This window comes from Ornithodoros turicata, chromosome 2 (genome assembly GCF_037126465.1).
Source record: "Ornithodoros turicata isolate Travis chromosome 2, ASM3712646v1, whole genome shotgun sequence".
Classification (NCBI taxonomy): domain Eukaryota; kingdom Metazoa; phylum Arthropoda; class Arachnida; order Ixodida; family Argasidae; genus Ornithodoros; species Ornithodoros turicata.
The window spans coordinates 101,888,402-101,900,538 of NC_088202.1; the positions used below are offsets into that span (position 1 = coordinate 101,888,402).

General features: G+C 48.1%; 1 protein-coding gene and 1 long non-coding RNA gene across 2 annotated transcripts in view; one reads left to right on the forward strand and one right to left on the reverse strand.

The window, feature by feature from the left end:
* LOC135385859 (uncharacterized) overlaps positions 1-12,137 on the forward strand; it is a 132,220-nt gene that overhangs the window by 43,799 nt on the left and 76,284 nt on the right. The window lies entirely within an intron of this gene.
* The window catches only part of LOC135385858 (doublesex- and mab-3-related transcription factor 1-like), a 75,320-nt gene that overhangs the window by 2,034 nt on the left and 61,149 nt on the right, over positions 1-12,137 (reverse strand). The window lies entirely within an intron of this gene.

Genomic DNA, 12,137 nt, shown 5'->3' on the forward strand with positions numbered 1-12,137 from the left:
ATTACCTTGTTAACTATCTGGATTTGGGCACTTGGGTGCTATAGGTTTAGTACTCACCGAGTTATCGCGTCATGAAATTCGGCATAATTTCGTTGCGTCGTAAATTTTGTCCTGGCTACCAAGCCGCACTTATATACGTTTTCACGCCAAAAACAGACAGAAGAGACGCTTCGATGCATCCGTCACCATGACGATAAAAAGGGCACGCTCTGCGGGGTCCCTTATCTTCCGTCATTCCCGTGTGTGAACCACGCGTGTTGTGAAAACCTAAGCTTCCACTCAGAAAAAGAATGACTGGCAGCACTGCTCTATAAAACCAGCTTTAATGGACTCCCGTGAACGACGATTTCGTGAAGGCTGTTTTAGAGCATTGCACGGGCCTAATTTTCAGGCCCGTGCCCGGCCCAGGCCCGGCTGCTACGGCCCGTACCCGGCCCGGGCCCGACGTCTTCTATATATTTCCACCTCGGACCCGGCCCGAGCCCGACTCTACCGGCCTGGGCCCAACCCGTACCCGACTGTTTCCATGCTCAAGCCCGGTCCAAGCCCGCCTCTGCTTTATTTGTTCTCGAGGTTCGGAGGCGTATTTAGATTTACTAAAGAGCACAACGCAGCAAGGAAAAGGACGCAGCTAATTGGTGGAGAGTCAGGAGGTACACTCGAACGCAGCAGCGGCTGTGTTTCTCTGCCGGCAAGCCACTCTGTGCTTGGTGGTTGCTTGCTTGGGAACGCAGCGCGCAGCCGCGCGTGGGCGTATGTACATTGCGGTTCAAGAGAGACTCATCACCGCTCTATTGCGCATGCTGCGGTGTTAGTTCCTATTTCTTCAACTCTCACGCGAACGAAATATATGACCTAACCGACCCTCTAGCCGGACTCTCATAAAAACGAAATATGTCAGAACACTTAACCTCACTGACCCTCGTGCCAGACCCTGACGAGAACGAAATATGTCCCAACACCTAACCTAACTGACGCTCGCGCAGGACCCCACACCAATCGTCCCCAAATGTGTGTGAGTGCACGCGTGAAATCCAGACCCATTCACGAAATAAGCATGATCACATGTAAAAAAGTGATAGTTCTCAGATGAGAATACCTGATATCCCATACCCAATGGGGAAAAAGAGTAACGTGAAAATTCAGCTGTCCAGTCTCGTGAAGTGAAATATGTTCGCGTACATGCCCCACCATGTCTGGCGTTGTGATGACGTACCCGGCCCGGGCGCGGTGGCTGAAGCCCGAGCCCAGCCCAGGCCCGCCTAAAAAAGGCAAAGCCCGGCCCGGACCGGCCCACGGGCCGGGCTCGGGCTTTCGGGTAAGCCCGGGCCCGTGCAGTGCTCTAGGCTGTCTGCCACACTGGAGGTTTCATCGCTGACGACATGCTAGTTCCAGGTGTGATGCATGAAGGTGGTATTGGACTGCTAATTGGCTGCGACGAGTTGTGGTAGTTGCTTACCGTTGACATCAGAAGATGCGAGAACAACGAGAAATTAGTTGCCATCAGGACCGTTTTCGGATGGACCTTTCAAGGGCCGTCTTCAGTATGAAGTTACTGCGCCGAGCGGACGACGACAGCCGTCTGCGTGTTGAGAGCTGGAGTAGGAACACTGACAGAAGACGACATTCTGACTAAGTTTTGGGAGTTAGAAAGTCTAGGCATCACGGACGACGCCTCCAGCAAGAGAGATCACGACACGGCGGTCGTGTGGTTCGAGAGTCCGCCATGGCTTTCTAAAAGTGAGAAATTTTGGCCAATATCAACTGAAGAATGGCTGTGGTGACCTCAGCCACATCGAAGAAGAGAGGAAACGTAGAGTTATACTGACGACGTACGTCGAAAGAGCTGTTCCTGCACTGCTTGACCTCGGAAAGTACAGCGATTATCAACGCATATTACGGATCACAGCGTGGATACTGAGATTCATAGAGAATGGCCGTGCGACGTTGAAGGTTGCGGGGCCGCTGACAGCTATGGAAGTTGAGAAGGCTGAGATGTTCTGGATACGGCGGCCGCAAAATGAATCATATCCGAAGGAGTTACTCGCTCTGCGACAGAGAAGAGAGACCGCACAGGGATCAAAGATTGCACATTACGACCGTACCTAGACGAAAAGGGTGTGATCCGTCTATCGGGAAGACTTCAGTACTCGGATAACTCGGAAGAGGTGAAGCATCCTATACTGATGGCCAAAGCGCACCCACTATCAGCACTACTGGTCAACAACGTCCATCGACGCGCCCTGCACAGCGGAGTCCAGACAACATTGACAATACTGAGAGAGCGATGGTGGATAACTCAAGCGAGGCAGCTAGTCAAACCCACCCTCTACCGCTGCAAGGTATGCAGAAGACTCCGTGCGACTAAGGCAACAGCCCCTATAGCTCCATTGCCCGTTGAGCGCCTCAACCCAACTCACCCTTTCGACATCACCGGCATCGACTTTGCGGGCCTCTGTATATCAAGACTAAGGGGTTCGGCGAAGGCGTACATTGAGCAGTTCACTTGCGCCACAACAAGAGCTGTGCACCTCGAACTAGTTACAGACTTGGCAACCAAGTCTTTTGTCATGGCCTTCCGGAGATTTATTTCAAGACGCGGGGCGCCTTCTACAATTTACAGTGATAACGCGCTCACTTTCAAGATGGCAGCCCAGGACATAAAAAAATTGTGGACTGTTGCTTGGAGTACGGATGCACAAGACTTCGCCGCAAAAAATCCCATCAGCTGGAAATTCATTGCCGCAAGAGCTGCCTGGTGGGGCGGTATGTGGGAAAGGTTGGTGCGATCGGTGAAAACTTGCTTGAGAAGAGTACTCGGACGGCAGTGTTTGACATCCGAAGAAATGACTACATTATGCCACGAAGTGGAAGCAGTGGTCAATTCACGGTAACTTATTTATCTACTCTCTACGCCTGACGAGCCGAGCGCCTTAACGCCTGCACATCTACTGATCGGGAGAAACTTGTCAGCGCTTCCTGAAGTCTCTGCCACAACTGTGGTCCCACGATCAAATTCTACGGTAGTCAGTAGAAGATGGACACATCGACAGAAGTTGGCTGACCAATTTTGGAAGAGATGGAAGCATGAGTATCTCCTGGAATTGCGGTCAGCTCATCAGTCGGACCCCAAAAGCAACACAACAAGACTGTCTCAGGGAGATGTTGTGCTAGTACAAGGAGATAAAGTTCCGCGGCACATTTGGAGACTTGCCCGTATAACCCTACTCTTCAGAGGACGAGACGGCGTAGTGCGGTCTTGCGAACTGCGACTTGTATCTGGAAGGCTGACTCGACGACCAGTTCAGCTACTGTACCAGTTAGAAACAGCAGAAAAATGAGCGACGGACTTTAGCTCATTTTTGGGGGGAGGATGTTGTGGTTTTATTTGGTTTAGGGACTAAGAGTTGATGAGGAAAACGACGTGAGCTTCGTCTTTGTGTGTGCTTGCTTACTGTTCGATTTATGTTGGTTTTTTTAGTGTTCGACGATGTTCGACGGAGTCCATTAAAGCTGGTTTTATAGAGCAGTGCTGCCAGTCATTATTTTTCTGAGTGGAAGCTTAGATTTTCACAACAATGCGGATGAACACGTAATTTGCAGCCAGATTGCTGACTGAAAGAGCACATTGGCACGCCGCTTCGCGCAAGAAATATGTAAACCGAAACCTATTAGGTAGTTACTTTAAAAATCACAAAGAGTCGACGTGGTTTCTCTCTTATTATTATTATTTTTTTTTTTTTTTTTGTTCTCGAACATTTTTCGCTGAAGGGTTCCGATCGGCAAAACAGAGGTTCCGAAAGTCTTCGATGTTTAATTTAAAAGTTAGGAGTTTTACTTAACTAACGAGCGTAAGCAAATCAGCCACTCACTGCTCAGTTCTTGGCCGACGTCTCAGAGATGCTCACTGAAAAAAGGCTTTTCGATAGCGCCACCTGCTTACGAATTATTCTGCCGAGAGACCTTCATGAAACGCCCGGCATACGACATAATCCTATACCAAAATGTGAACCAGCTAGTTCGCTCAATTGATGAAAGTGTAGTACTTCGAAAACCAGTGCGCATTCACTTTCTTTAGAACGACGCGCATATTTCTTAGTTGGTATCTGTTACAAGGGTAACCGTCAGAGTAGCCTACCGAATGGCATGTATATCCCTTCATATCGGAATAATGACTAAACGACACGTAATATCGGCAACTACGTGATCCCGACATTCGGTTTTCTGATTTCATGTTCCTCATAGCCACCAACGACATCCACAGCAAGTCGAACATCCTGTTACATTGCATCCGACAGGTAAGGCTTTGTTGCGCATTTATTTTTTAGCAGGCGACAGATGCGAGTTGTCTACCTCCCATGTCACCCTGCTTCCTCCGAGAGCAATTGGAGCTAAGGTGCCGAATAGCAGTGCCCCAAAAAATTAAACCTGTACCTTTGCTCAGCAAGCGTTATCATTTTTTTTTAATATTTTTATACATACTGTAGCCTTAAAAAGGCAATAGCAGGAGTAGGCATACATTGCTGGTGAAATCACCAACAGATAGTTCCCTAATCATACCAGGAATAGAGTTCCATTGAACAATCGAGCGAGGAAAGTATAGCCGCTCGCTTACTACCCAAGCCTTTTCAGTTATCATTGTTAGGTGGAGACAATGTAAAGTGAAATCATGCATATGTGCAGATCCAGCTTATGTATCCAAACGTCAAACAAAAGTTGAACAAAAATGGTTCCATCACTCTTAGTGTTCCCCCATGCAATCTTTCCCTGTGCGGACATATTCAGTACTTGTAATTGTACATTATGACGTTCAACTACTTCAACGTCTAAACACATCTTCATATGGAATAGCGGGGACTCTCCAAATGATGGCCGCGCCCATGCTAAGTTCGTCAAATACAAACGCCGTTAGAGACACGAAGACGCGATATCGCGGCAGGAGAAATATTGGCGCGCCACCACGCATCGTAGTGTTAGGTGGCCAGTCTTAGCAGTATGATGGTTTACATGACCTCGCGGAATAGCGAGCGTGACCTCTCTGTGTCCAGCCATCCTATCTGCGGTGGAGTAGTATTTTAAGAGCTGATGTCCTTAAGTTGAGCACGACTGTAGTACAGCTTGGGACAAAAGTTTACGGAACACGGCATCTGCGTATTTCTTTATCGGAGCGGTGCCCTGCTAAACATCAGGAAAAGACCGAAAAAGAAACGAGTGGCCGCCTATTCGACCCATCTCTAAGTATGTGTGTTCACTCCTGTTTGCAGCTAGGTTGTCGCTCCATTGCAGAAATGCGATACCCCGGTGTTCCGTAAACTTTTGTCCCAAGCTGTACCTCTTTCCTTTCACATTTTTCTCCCTATGTGGCGTTTACACGTTTCAATTCACCATTCCTTCCCCATTTTGTCTGTAAGAATTCTCCAGCAAGTTGAGCTATCGGAACATCCCCCGGCCGCTTCCGATGAATATGCCCCTCGAGCAAACGAATGCTGCAACCTGTTCATGTGCACAGTCTTTTGAATCCTGGATATCAAAACATGGGACCCGTATGGAATTGTCGGGATGTGGAGTAGTATTCACCCCCTCAAGACCTGCCGCAACAAACCTCTATGGTGTTCAGTATAGTCGAAGAAGCCAAAGAATGCATGAGAAAAATTTTGCACAACAACTCGTAGAGACGGAGACCGCAATGGAATGGAAGTCTTCGTCTCTCCTGAACTGCTGCATCGGTGAGTTCAAGCTCTAACCAACGGTACAGCCATCGCAGTCCAGTCAATGATGTTCCGAAGCACGCAGGTTCCCTTGGTTTCTGGTTCGTCCGTATTTTCGTGAGGCTTCTTGTAACAATGTACTGAGGAGTCAGAGCTCCATGTCGACCCTAGAATAGTTCCTCTGTGTTACGACTACATTACTTGCCGACTTCCACTATACTTCTCAACACTTCAGAAGAAGTGTAAGTCGTGGGGCACCAATACAAATTTCGGAAGACCACACGAGTACCATGCATCTACTGGGTGTAGAACGCTATTTCTGCCGAGTGGAGGCAAGGCGACAACGGGGAGAGGTTCGAGAATTATAGTTGAGTTTTGTGGCGTGAAATTCTTCAATACTGTGCTCAAGCGCTCGCCCTTGAACGTCTCCGTGTATGGTGACCAACCATGACCAGCGCCCGAACAGTACACGTCAAATGCCAGTATATGAATAGTTCCTAAAAGAGGTACAAGTGGAGTGGTAGGAGTTTCTACAAGTGGAGCAACAATAGGTGATCAACTGGCAGAGGACCGTTGGAGACAGTGCTGCAACAACTTCGTGGACTTCAGAGTAAGAAAGTGGAACAAGAGACATACCAGAAGACCAAAAAGTGGAAGTTGTTGGAGATATCAATTGTTAAAAAGTGTTTTGAATTATCGAGAAATGGGTACAAAGTTCTGCACGACTCAGATTCTGGTCCCGGCGTGCAAACGTTGGTGAGAAATCCTGCCGGGGTGTACAGTGCACTGGCTCTGACGGGTGTGTCCTGGTCGATGCGCTGACGACCTATGTGCTGAGTTCCGCCTACAGAAAAATGTCGATGCTTCCCAGGCCACGGATTTCTTCAGGTCCAACGATGCCAGTTTGCGTGTTGTAGTTTGCAAAGAAATTGTTTTCTAACTACGGTGCGCAAAGCATTCGTACATAAGAAAGGAACATGAGGCACTGGCCAAGATCGACGTGTTATGGGAGCACGTGACCAGATGATTCAGGTTGGAGTTGATGGTGTTCAAAGAAGAAGAAAAGTTGTTCTAAATGTTCATAAGAAATTTTCTTTGCTTTGAAGACCCTGAAAAAAAGGAACCCGCTCCCACCCGGTATGTTCTGAAAGACCAATGTGGCAAGGGAACGTAATAGAGTCCTTACAAGGGTGACCGTGGAACACCGAGGTCGTCTAACCCTCATCTTATTCGTAATTCAGAGAGAGGGAGACCACATGGCTAACAAGTTTATTTTCGATTGATGTTGAAGATTCGTTTGAGTTGCAATATGAGTGCTCACAAAAAGAAAAAGAAGAAAGAAAAAAGGATCCGTGTTTTATTCTACGTTTGTTCAGTGTGTTGAAGGAGCACACTGTGGCAGGAGGCAGAGCCGTAGCGAGGCAAGTTTGCGACCAGGGCAGGGTAAATCTGAAGCGCCCCCCCCCCCCCCCTCTCACACTGCCGTCAGAAGCCCTGTAAACAAAGAAATGAAAACGCTAATTTGCACTGCAGAGATCGTAAATTCAAATTTTCTTCGTTCCAACTTTATCCTGTCTCACCGACCTGCCAGGGCCTGCCGTTCGGCGCCCTCTCTGTGAGGACGCCCGGGGCGGCTGCCCCTCTCGCCCCCCCCCCCCTCCCCGTCGCTAGGGCTCTGGCAGGAGGAAACACTTCATTCCAGAGTTCCCACAGTTCTGTGGTCTCGAAGACTCGGGAGCTCTTGACAAGTAGTGAAGCGCTATTTGAACTCAGAGTTTGATCAGATAGGAGTTTCTACACAAAAGAATAGTATCTGCATTGGTTCATCAGTGGAACCTGTACTATGCGATGTTCTCTTTTGAAAAGTTGGGAGGGGAGGTGTGAAAGTAATCAGTGCTCTGATGGGCTTGGGAGCACGTAAAGTATTTGGATGCGTTGACGAAAAAACATGTTTTTTCCTTTATCATGACACGGTGAAAGAAAGGACCAAAGGGGAGCAGCGTAGTAGCCGTATTGAATGTGTTCCGGCATGGTGCTTCTGGGCTACCGTTTACACACGAAACTGCACAGGTAAATGAATTACAGTGGCTTGATATTACGCCCCACAGAGTCATCTGTCTTTTATGCCCTCTTGAAACTCTTCCGAAAAACCTCTTCCTTGTGAAACTCTTCCGTTTGATTATATAATAATATATATATATATAATTATATAGCAATTCAAAGAAATTGGAAAAAGGGGTATTGCTGTCAGCTGTTCGAGATCGGAAGTGAAAAGCTCCGTCGAATGCAGGTGGCGCTCACTACGCGGGCGCTGAAAAGCGTGCGCTTGTAAGACTTGGTGTTTGATCTGGTCTGTGCATGAGGGCCTTTGGAAGGAAGGAATAATTGTTTGGCCAGGGAAACGTGACGCCAGGTATGTAGTCTTGCCGTATGCACACTATATGTGCAGATAACGTATACCCAAGTCTGCGCATGTAAGGCGATGTGGGTATGCTCTGTCTGCACACACTCTGTTCATACGACGTCTTAAGGCGGGGTCCCATAGTCTCGATTTGAGCAGCAGCAGCAGAGCAACAGCAGTGGAGCAGCAGTGCTGCAGCGACACGAGCGGTCGCATAGCACTGGGCGAGAGCAGCAACGCTGCCGAGCTGCAGATATTCCCTGCTGCTCCCGTATCCGAATTTTTGGTTGCTGCGCTGCCCTGTTGCTCTGCAGCCTGAGCAGCCAGGCTCGCAAACCAATGAGGAGGTTGGTTAGTATTGTTTTCGTTCGACGGTGTTTTGGGCTAGCAGGGCGGTGAGTGACGGCGGAAGGTTTGTGTCTGGGTATTCTGTGATTTGTTTCGGAAGACCTGGACACGCTTGCGATTGCCAGTAGTTTGGAGCGAGTGTTCACTCATCGGGACTGCGTGAAGTGCGCTTTCAGGACATAATTCAGTTCATAAAGTCCAATAAAGTGTTCGACCGAACCTACATGATACGTATGTTGTGTACCAGAGTTAGCTAACATGTTCTCTTGTTTCCTGGAATGTACCTGACAACCTAATACCTTGCCCTGATAACGTACAAGCAAATTACTTTCAAGTCCATTCTGTGTGAAAACCATACCAACCACATTTCTTGTGAGGGTCGACGACTTGCGAGCTAGGTTGCTGTAAATGAAACTGACCCTTGAAAAGGGTTAGATAAAGATAGACAATGTTCAGACAACAAAAAAAAATGTTCGATAGAGATAGATCGTGAACCCATTCCTTGTGAAAACAAAGGCAGTGAAGACTAGCGCAGAAGGGGCCTTTGTTTTCGTTAGACAATTTTATTTCACTAAGAGCAACGTACGCATTTGACAGGTCACAGTAAATCAAAATATCTAATACTAGCAACGAGGCGATATTTATACGACAAAATCCCGTAGAAGAATCTCCACACAACGCAGCAAGACTGTGCTGCACAACAGTGGGACGAACCTACGTTGAATGTCACGAAACTGACTACACATCAACGAAGAGGTAATACGAGGCTCAGACCACCATCACACTCATCTCAAAGTCCACTTATGAGCTACAAATCCACAACATATCTCTCACAGAAACGCCTTTCACCTAGGATTGCATTCCCAGGTGTGTGTACTAAAAGGCTTAGCTGCTGCGTACGCCTTCGAAATGTGCGAAATGTAAACAGTGCCACAGTTGCCAACACGTTTTGTGTTTCCTGAGCCGCTGCTGCCGCTAATACAAAACGAAGCTATGGGACGCCTCCAGCAGCAGAGCAGCGGCAGCAGAAAGCTGCTCTGCTGCCATGTTGCCGTGTTGCTGCTGCCGCACCGCTGCTGCTTTGCTGCTGCTGCTCGCATAAAGCTATGGGACCCGGCCCTTACAATCGTGAAAGGGTGGCGTCACGGTACTTCTTGCCTACAGTGTTTTCAGCACGTATTGGGCATGGAAAATTATGTACATCTGTTAGTAAAAAGGGAGAGAAAGCTCTCTGTCAGAACGCGAAAAGTATCTTCCACGCAGAAGGAATGCTGTGTAATGGATCCCGCTTGGGTAGCCAGTTCGACTTCGTCAAGACTTACAGCCCCATTTTTTTTCTTTATCACATCATCATCACCGCTCCCATGCGGCTGTGTTACATAGGACAAACTGTGTGGTGCCCCAAAAGTTTCCCGGAGCTTCTCTCAGAGCAATGCTCACAGGAACTTCGTCGCGGCACTTGGCCTTGCGCTGTAGTAGATGTCGATGTCGGCCAGTCTGGAATTCCATGACTATGCTACCAACTTGCGAACTGACGCTTGAAACACATGCTATCTCAGTCGCGGTTGTCGAAACATGTGCTAGTCAGGCTTCAGTGGTTGTGGATTGCAGAGATACGTTTTTAGCTCTTGTCGGATATGCTGCGACCTGAAGATGTGTTTTGGTTTCCCTAGTTCTAGAGCTTGACACGTGCGCTAGGTGGGAAGAGGGGAATGAGAGTGAGCTACCTGTATCGGGGGAGGGGGGCTGGCTATAAATCGATGGGCGCTTGAAGCGCGCTTGGGTTTGTCCGAAGGAAGGGTGACGTTCAATGAGAAGTGAAGTCTACTTGCTCAGCATAGGCGGCATCTTTCACCCCTGTGAAAAAAAAAAGGAAAACAAAAAGAACGACAGTCCTACGAACGAGGCGAAAGCCACAAGCGCGTCTCGCGCTGTCCTACTGTAGTGGGTAGGACCTTGTGGGTACAAGATGCCTTCCAATGTGTCACAAGGGATTCAAAGGACACTCAGTTGCGTCATCATTACTTTACGTACCACCTGGTGCTCGGGGCAGTCCATGACAATGAAAATAAGGACCTCCGTCCCTCGTACTCTGGTGCCTCTACTAAACGGTGTTTCAGAGCCACGAGAGCAACACACTCTACTGGTGTTTCCAAGACCACTCACAGATGTCACAAAAGGTTCTTTTCCGGTTTGCATCTCCTCCTCCTCCATTGGGCTAAGCGGTTGCACGCTCAGCTCGCTGACTCACAGTCAGAGAGGATGTGGAGGAGCGGAAACACATCACGGAGCTCCACCAGCGATTTCATGCCACAAGCTCACATGACAGCTGTGGCGAAAGAAAAAAAAAAAACTACAATCCGGGAATCCTAAAGAACGATCGCCGTTGGGATTAGAAGCTCCGAGTTGCCTAGGCTGTTGAAACATCTTTCAAACCCATCGAAAAAGAGACAACGACGACTACTCTCTGTTGACATTAGATTTTGGCCCTTCAATATACTGGTAGGATATCACAGTATTTTACCACAAACTTCGACGAAGCTGTCAGAAAATACTGGAGCCAAACATTGAGATAAACAGTGAGCTACGAGAAAGTAAATCCTCCTCGCTTCGTCTCGTGAAAGCGGATTTCGCTTGCGGATGCAGTGATGACACATCACCTATCATGTTCGCCGCCACAGATCGAACGTAGTAGACATCGTGACCGTCATAATCCATTGGAGAAATCCATTCGGAGATAACGACGTCGCATAGGGCGACGATACGCTTTTCGAAAATCAACCAAAGAACGTTTTCTCTATCTTTACCTAGATTCATGGAGCTGTCCGCCTCAAATACATCCTGTGGGCTGGGAGGTTGCAACCTGCCCCCGATCGCAACTCCCTGTTAGTACCAGCGCCTAGGAATGAAGTACGTTGATGTAAAAACCAGTTTTTTATGCCTGTCAACGGCCGTCACTACCACAGCAGGCGACACATGCCCGTGTCGTCGAATTACACCGGCCTACTGAGCACGCATGTTACGACTATAAACCATCAGATTTTGCTTTAATGACGCCAATTAGCGTCCGCGATGTCCATTTCGCACATGAATGGCATATCTTTATTTTTATTTCTCACCTATTGCAATTGCGGAGCGGAATGTATGTCGTAACTTTCTGTTTATGAAGAAAAAAAAAGTTCAGATGGCGAATTTCGGAGTTCAGTTCAAGATATTCGATTTGTTGCGGCGAAAATGGTCGTAAGTCGGAGCAAAAGTGCGCCGAAGGTAAATGCGGTTGACCCCATAATTTTCTAACGAGTGGATTTATTAATACGATTTTTTTAACACATTAGGTGAAACACCCTGTATAAAGAAACAAGGGAAAGGGTCCGTGTCTCTCGGTCTTCTTCATGGACCCTGTATATACGCGCTTGATTACAGCTTGGTTACCATACTATACAAGCTTGGTCACAGAGATAGTTGTGGAGTGGCAACCAAAGTGGGTACAGCGATGTAAAGCGTTTGACACAACTTTCCAGGAAGGAGAAACGGGTCTTGCCGCTGGCGATGCAAAAGGCACACTGTCGCACCGCTGTGAGAGCGCAACTGTTCTGTGCCGTGTTTGTGTGACGAGTTACAGAAGGAATCGGCACGTGTATGGGCGAAGCCCTAGGAAGAGAGGGCGATGCTCTCTCTCG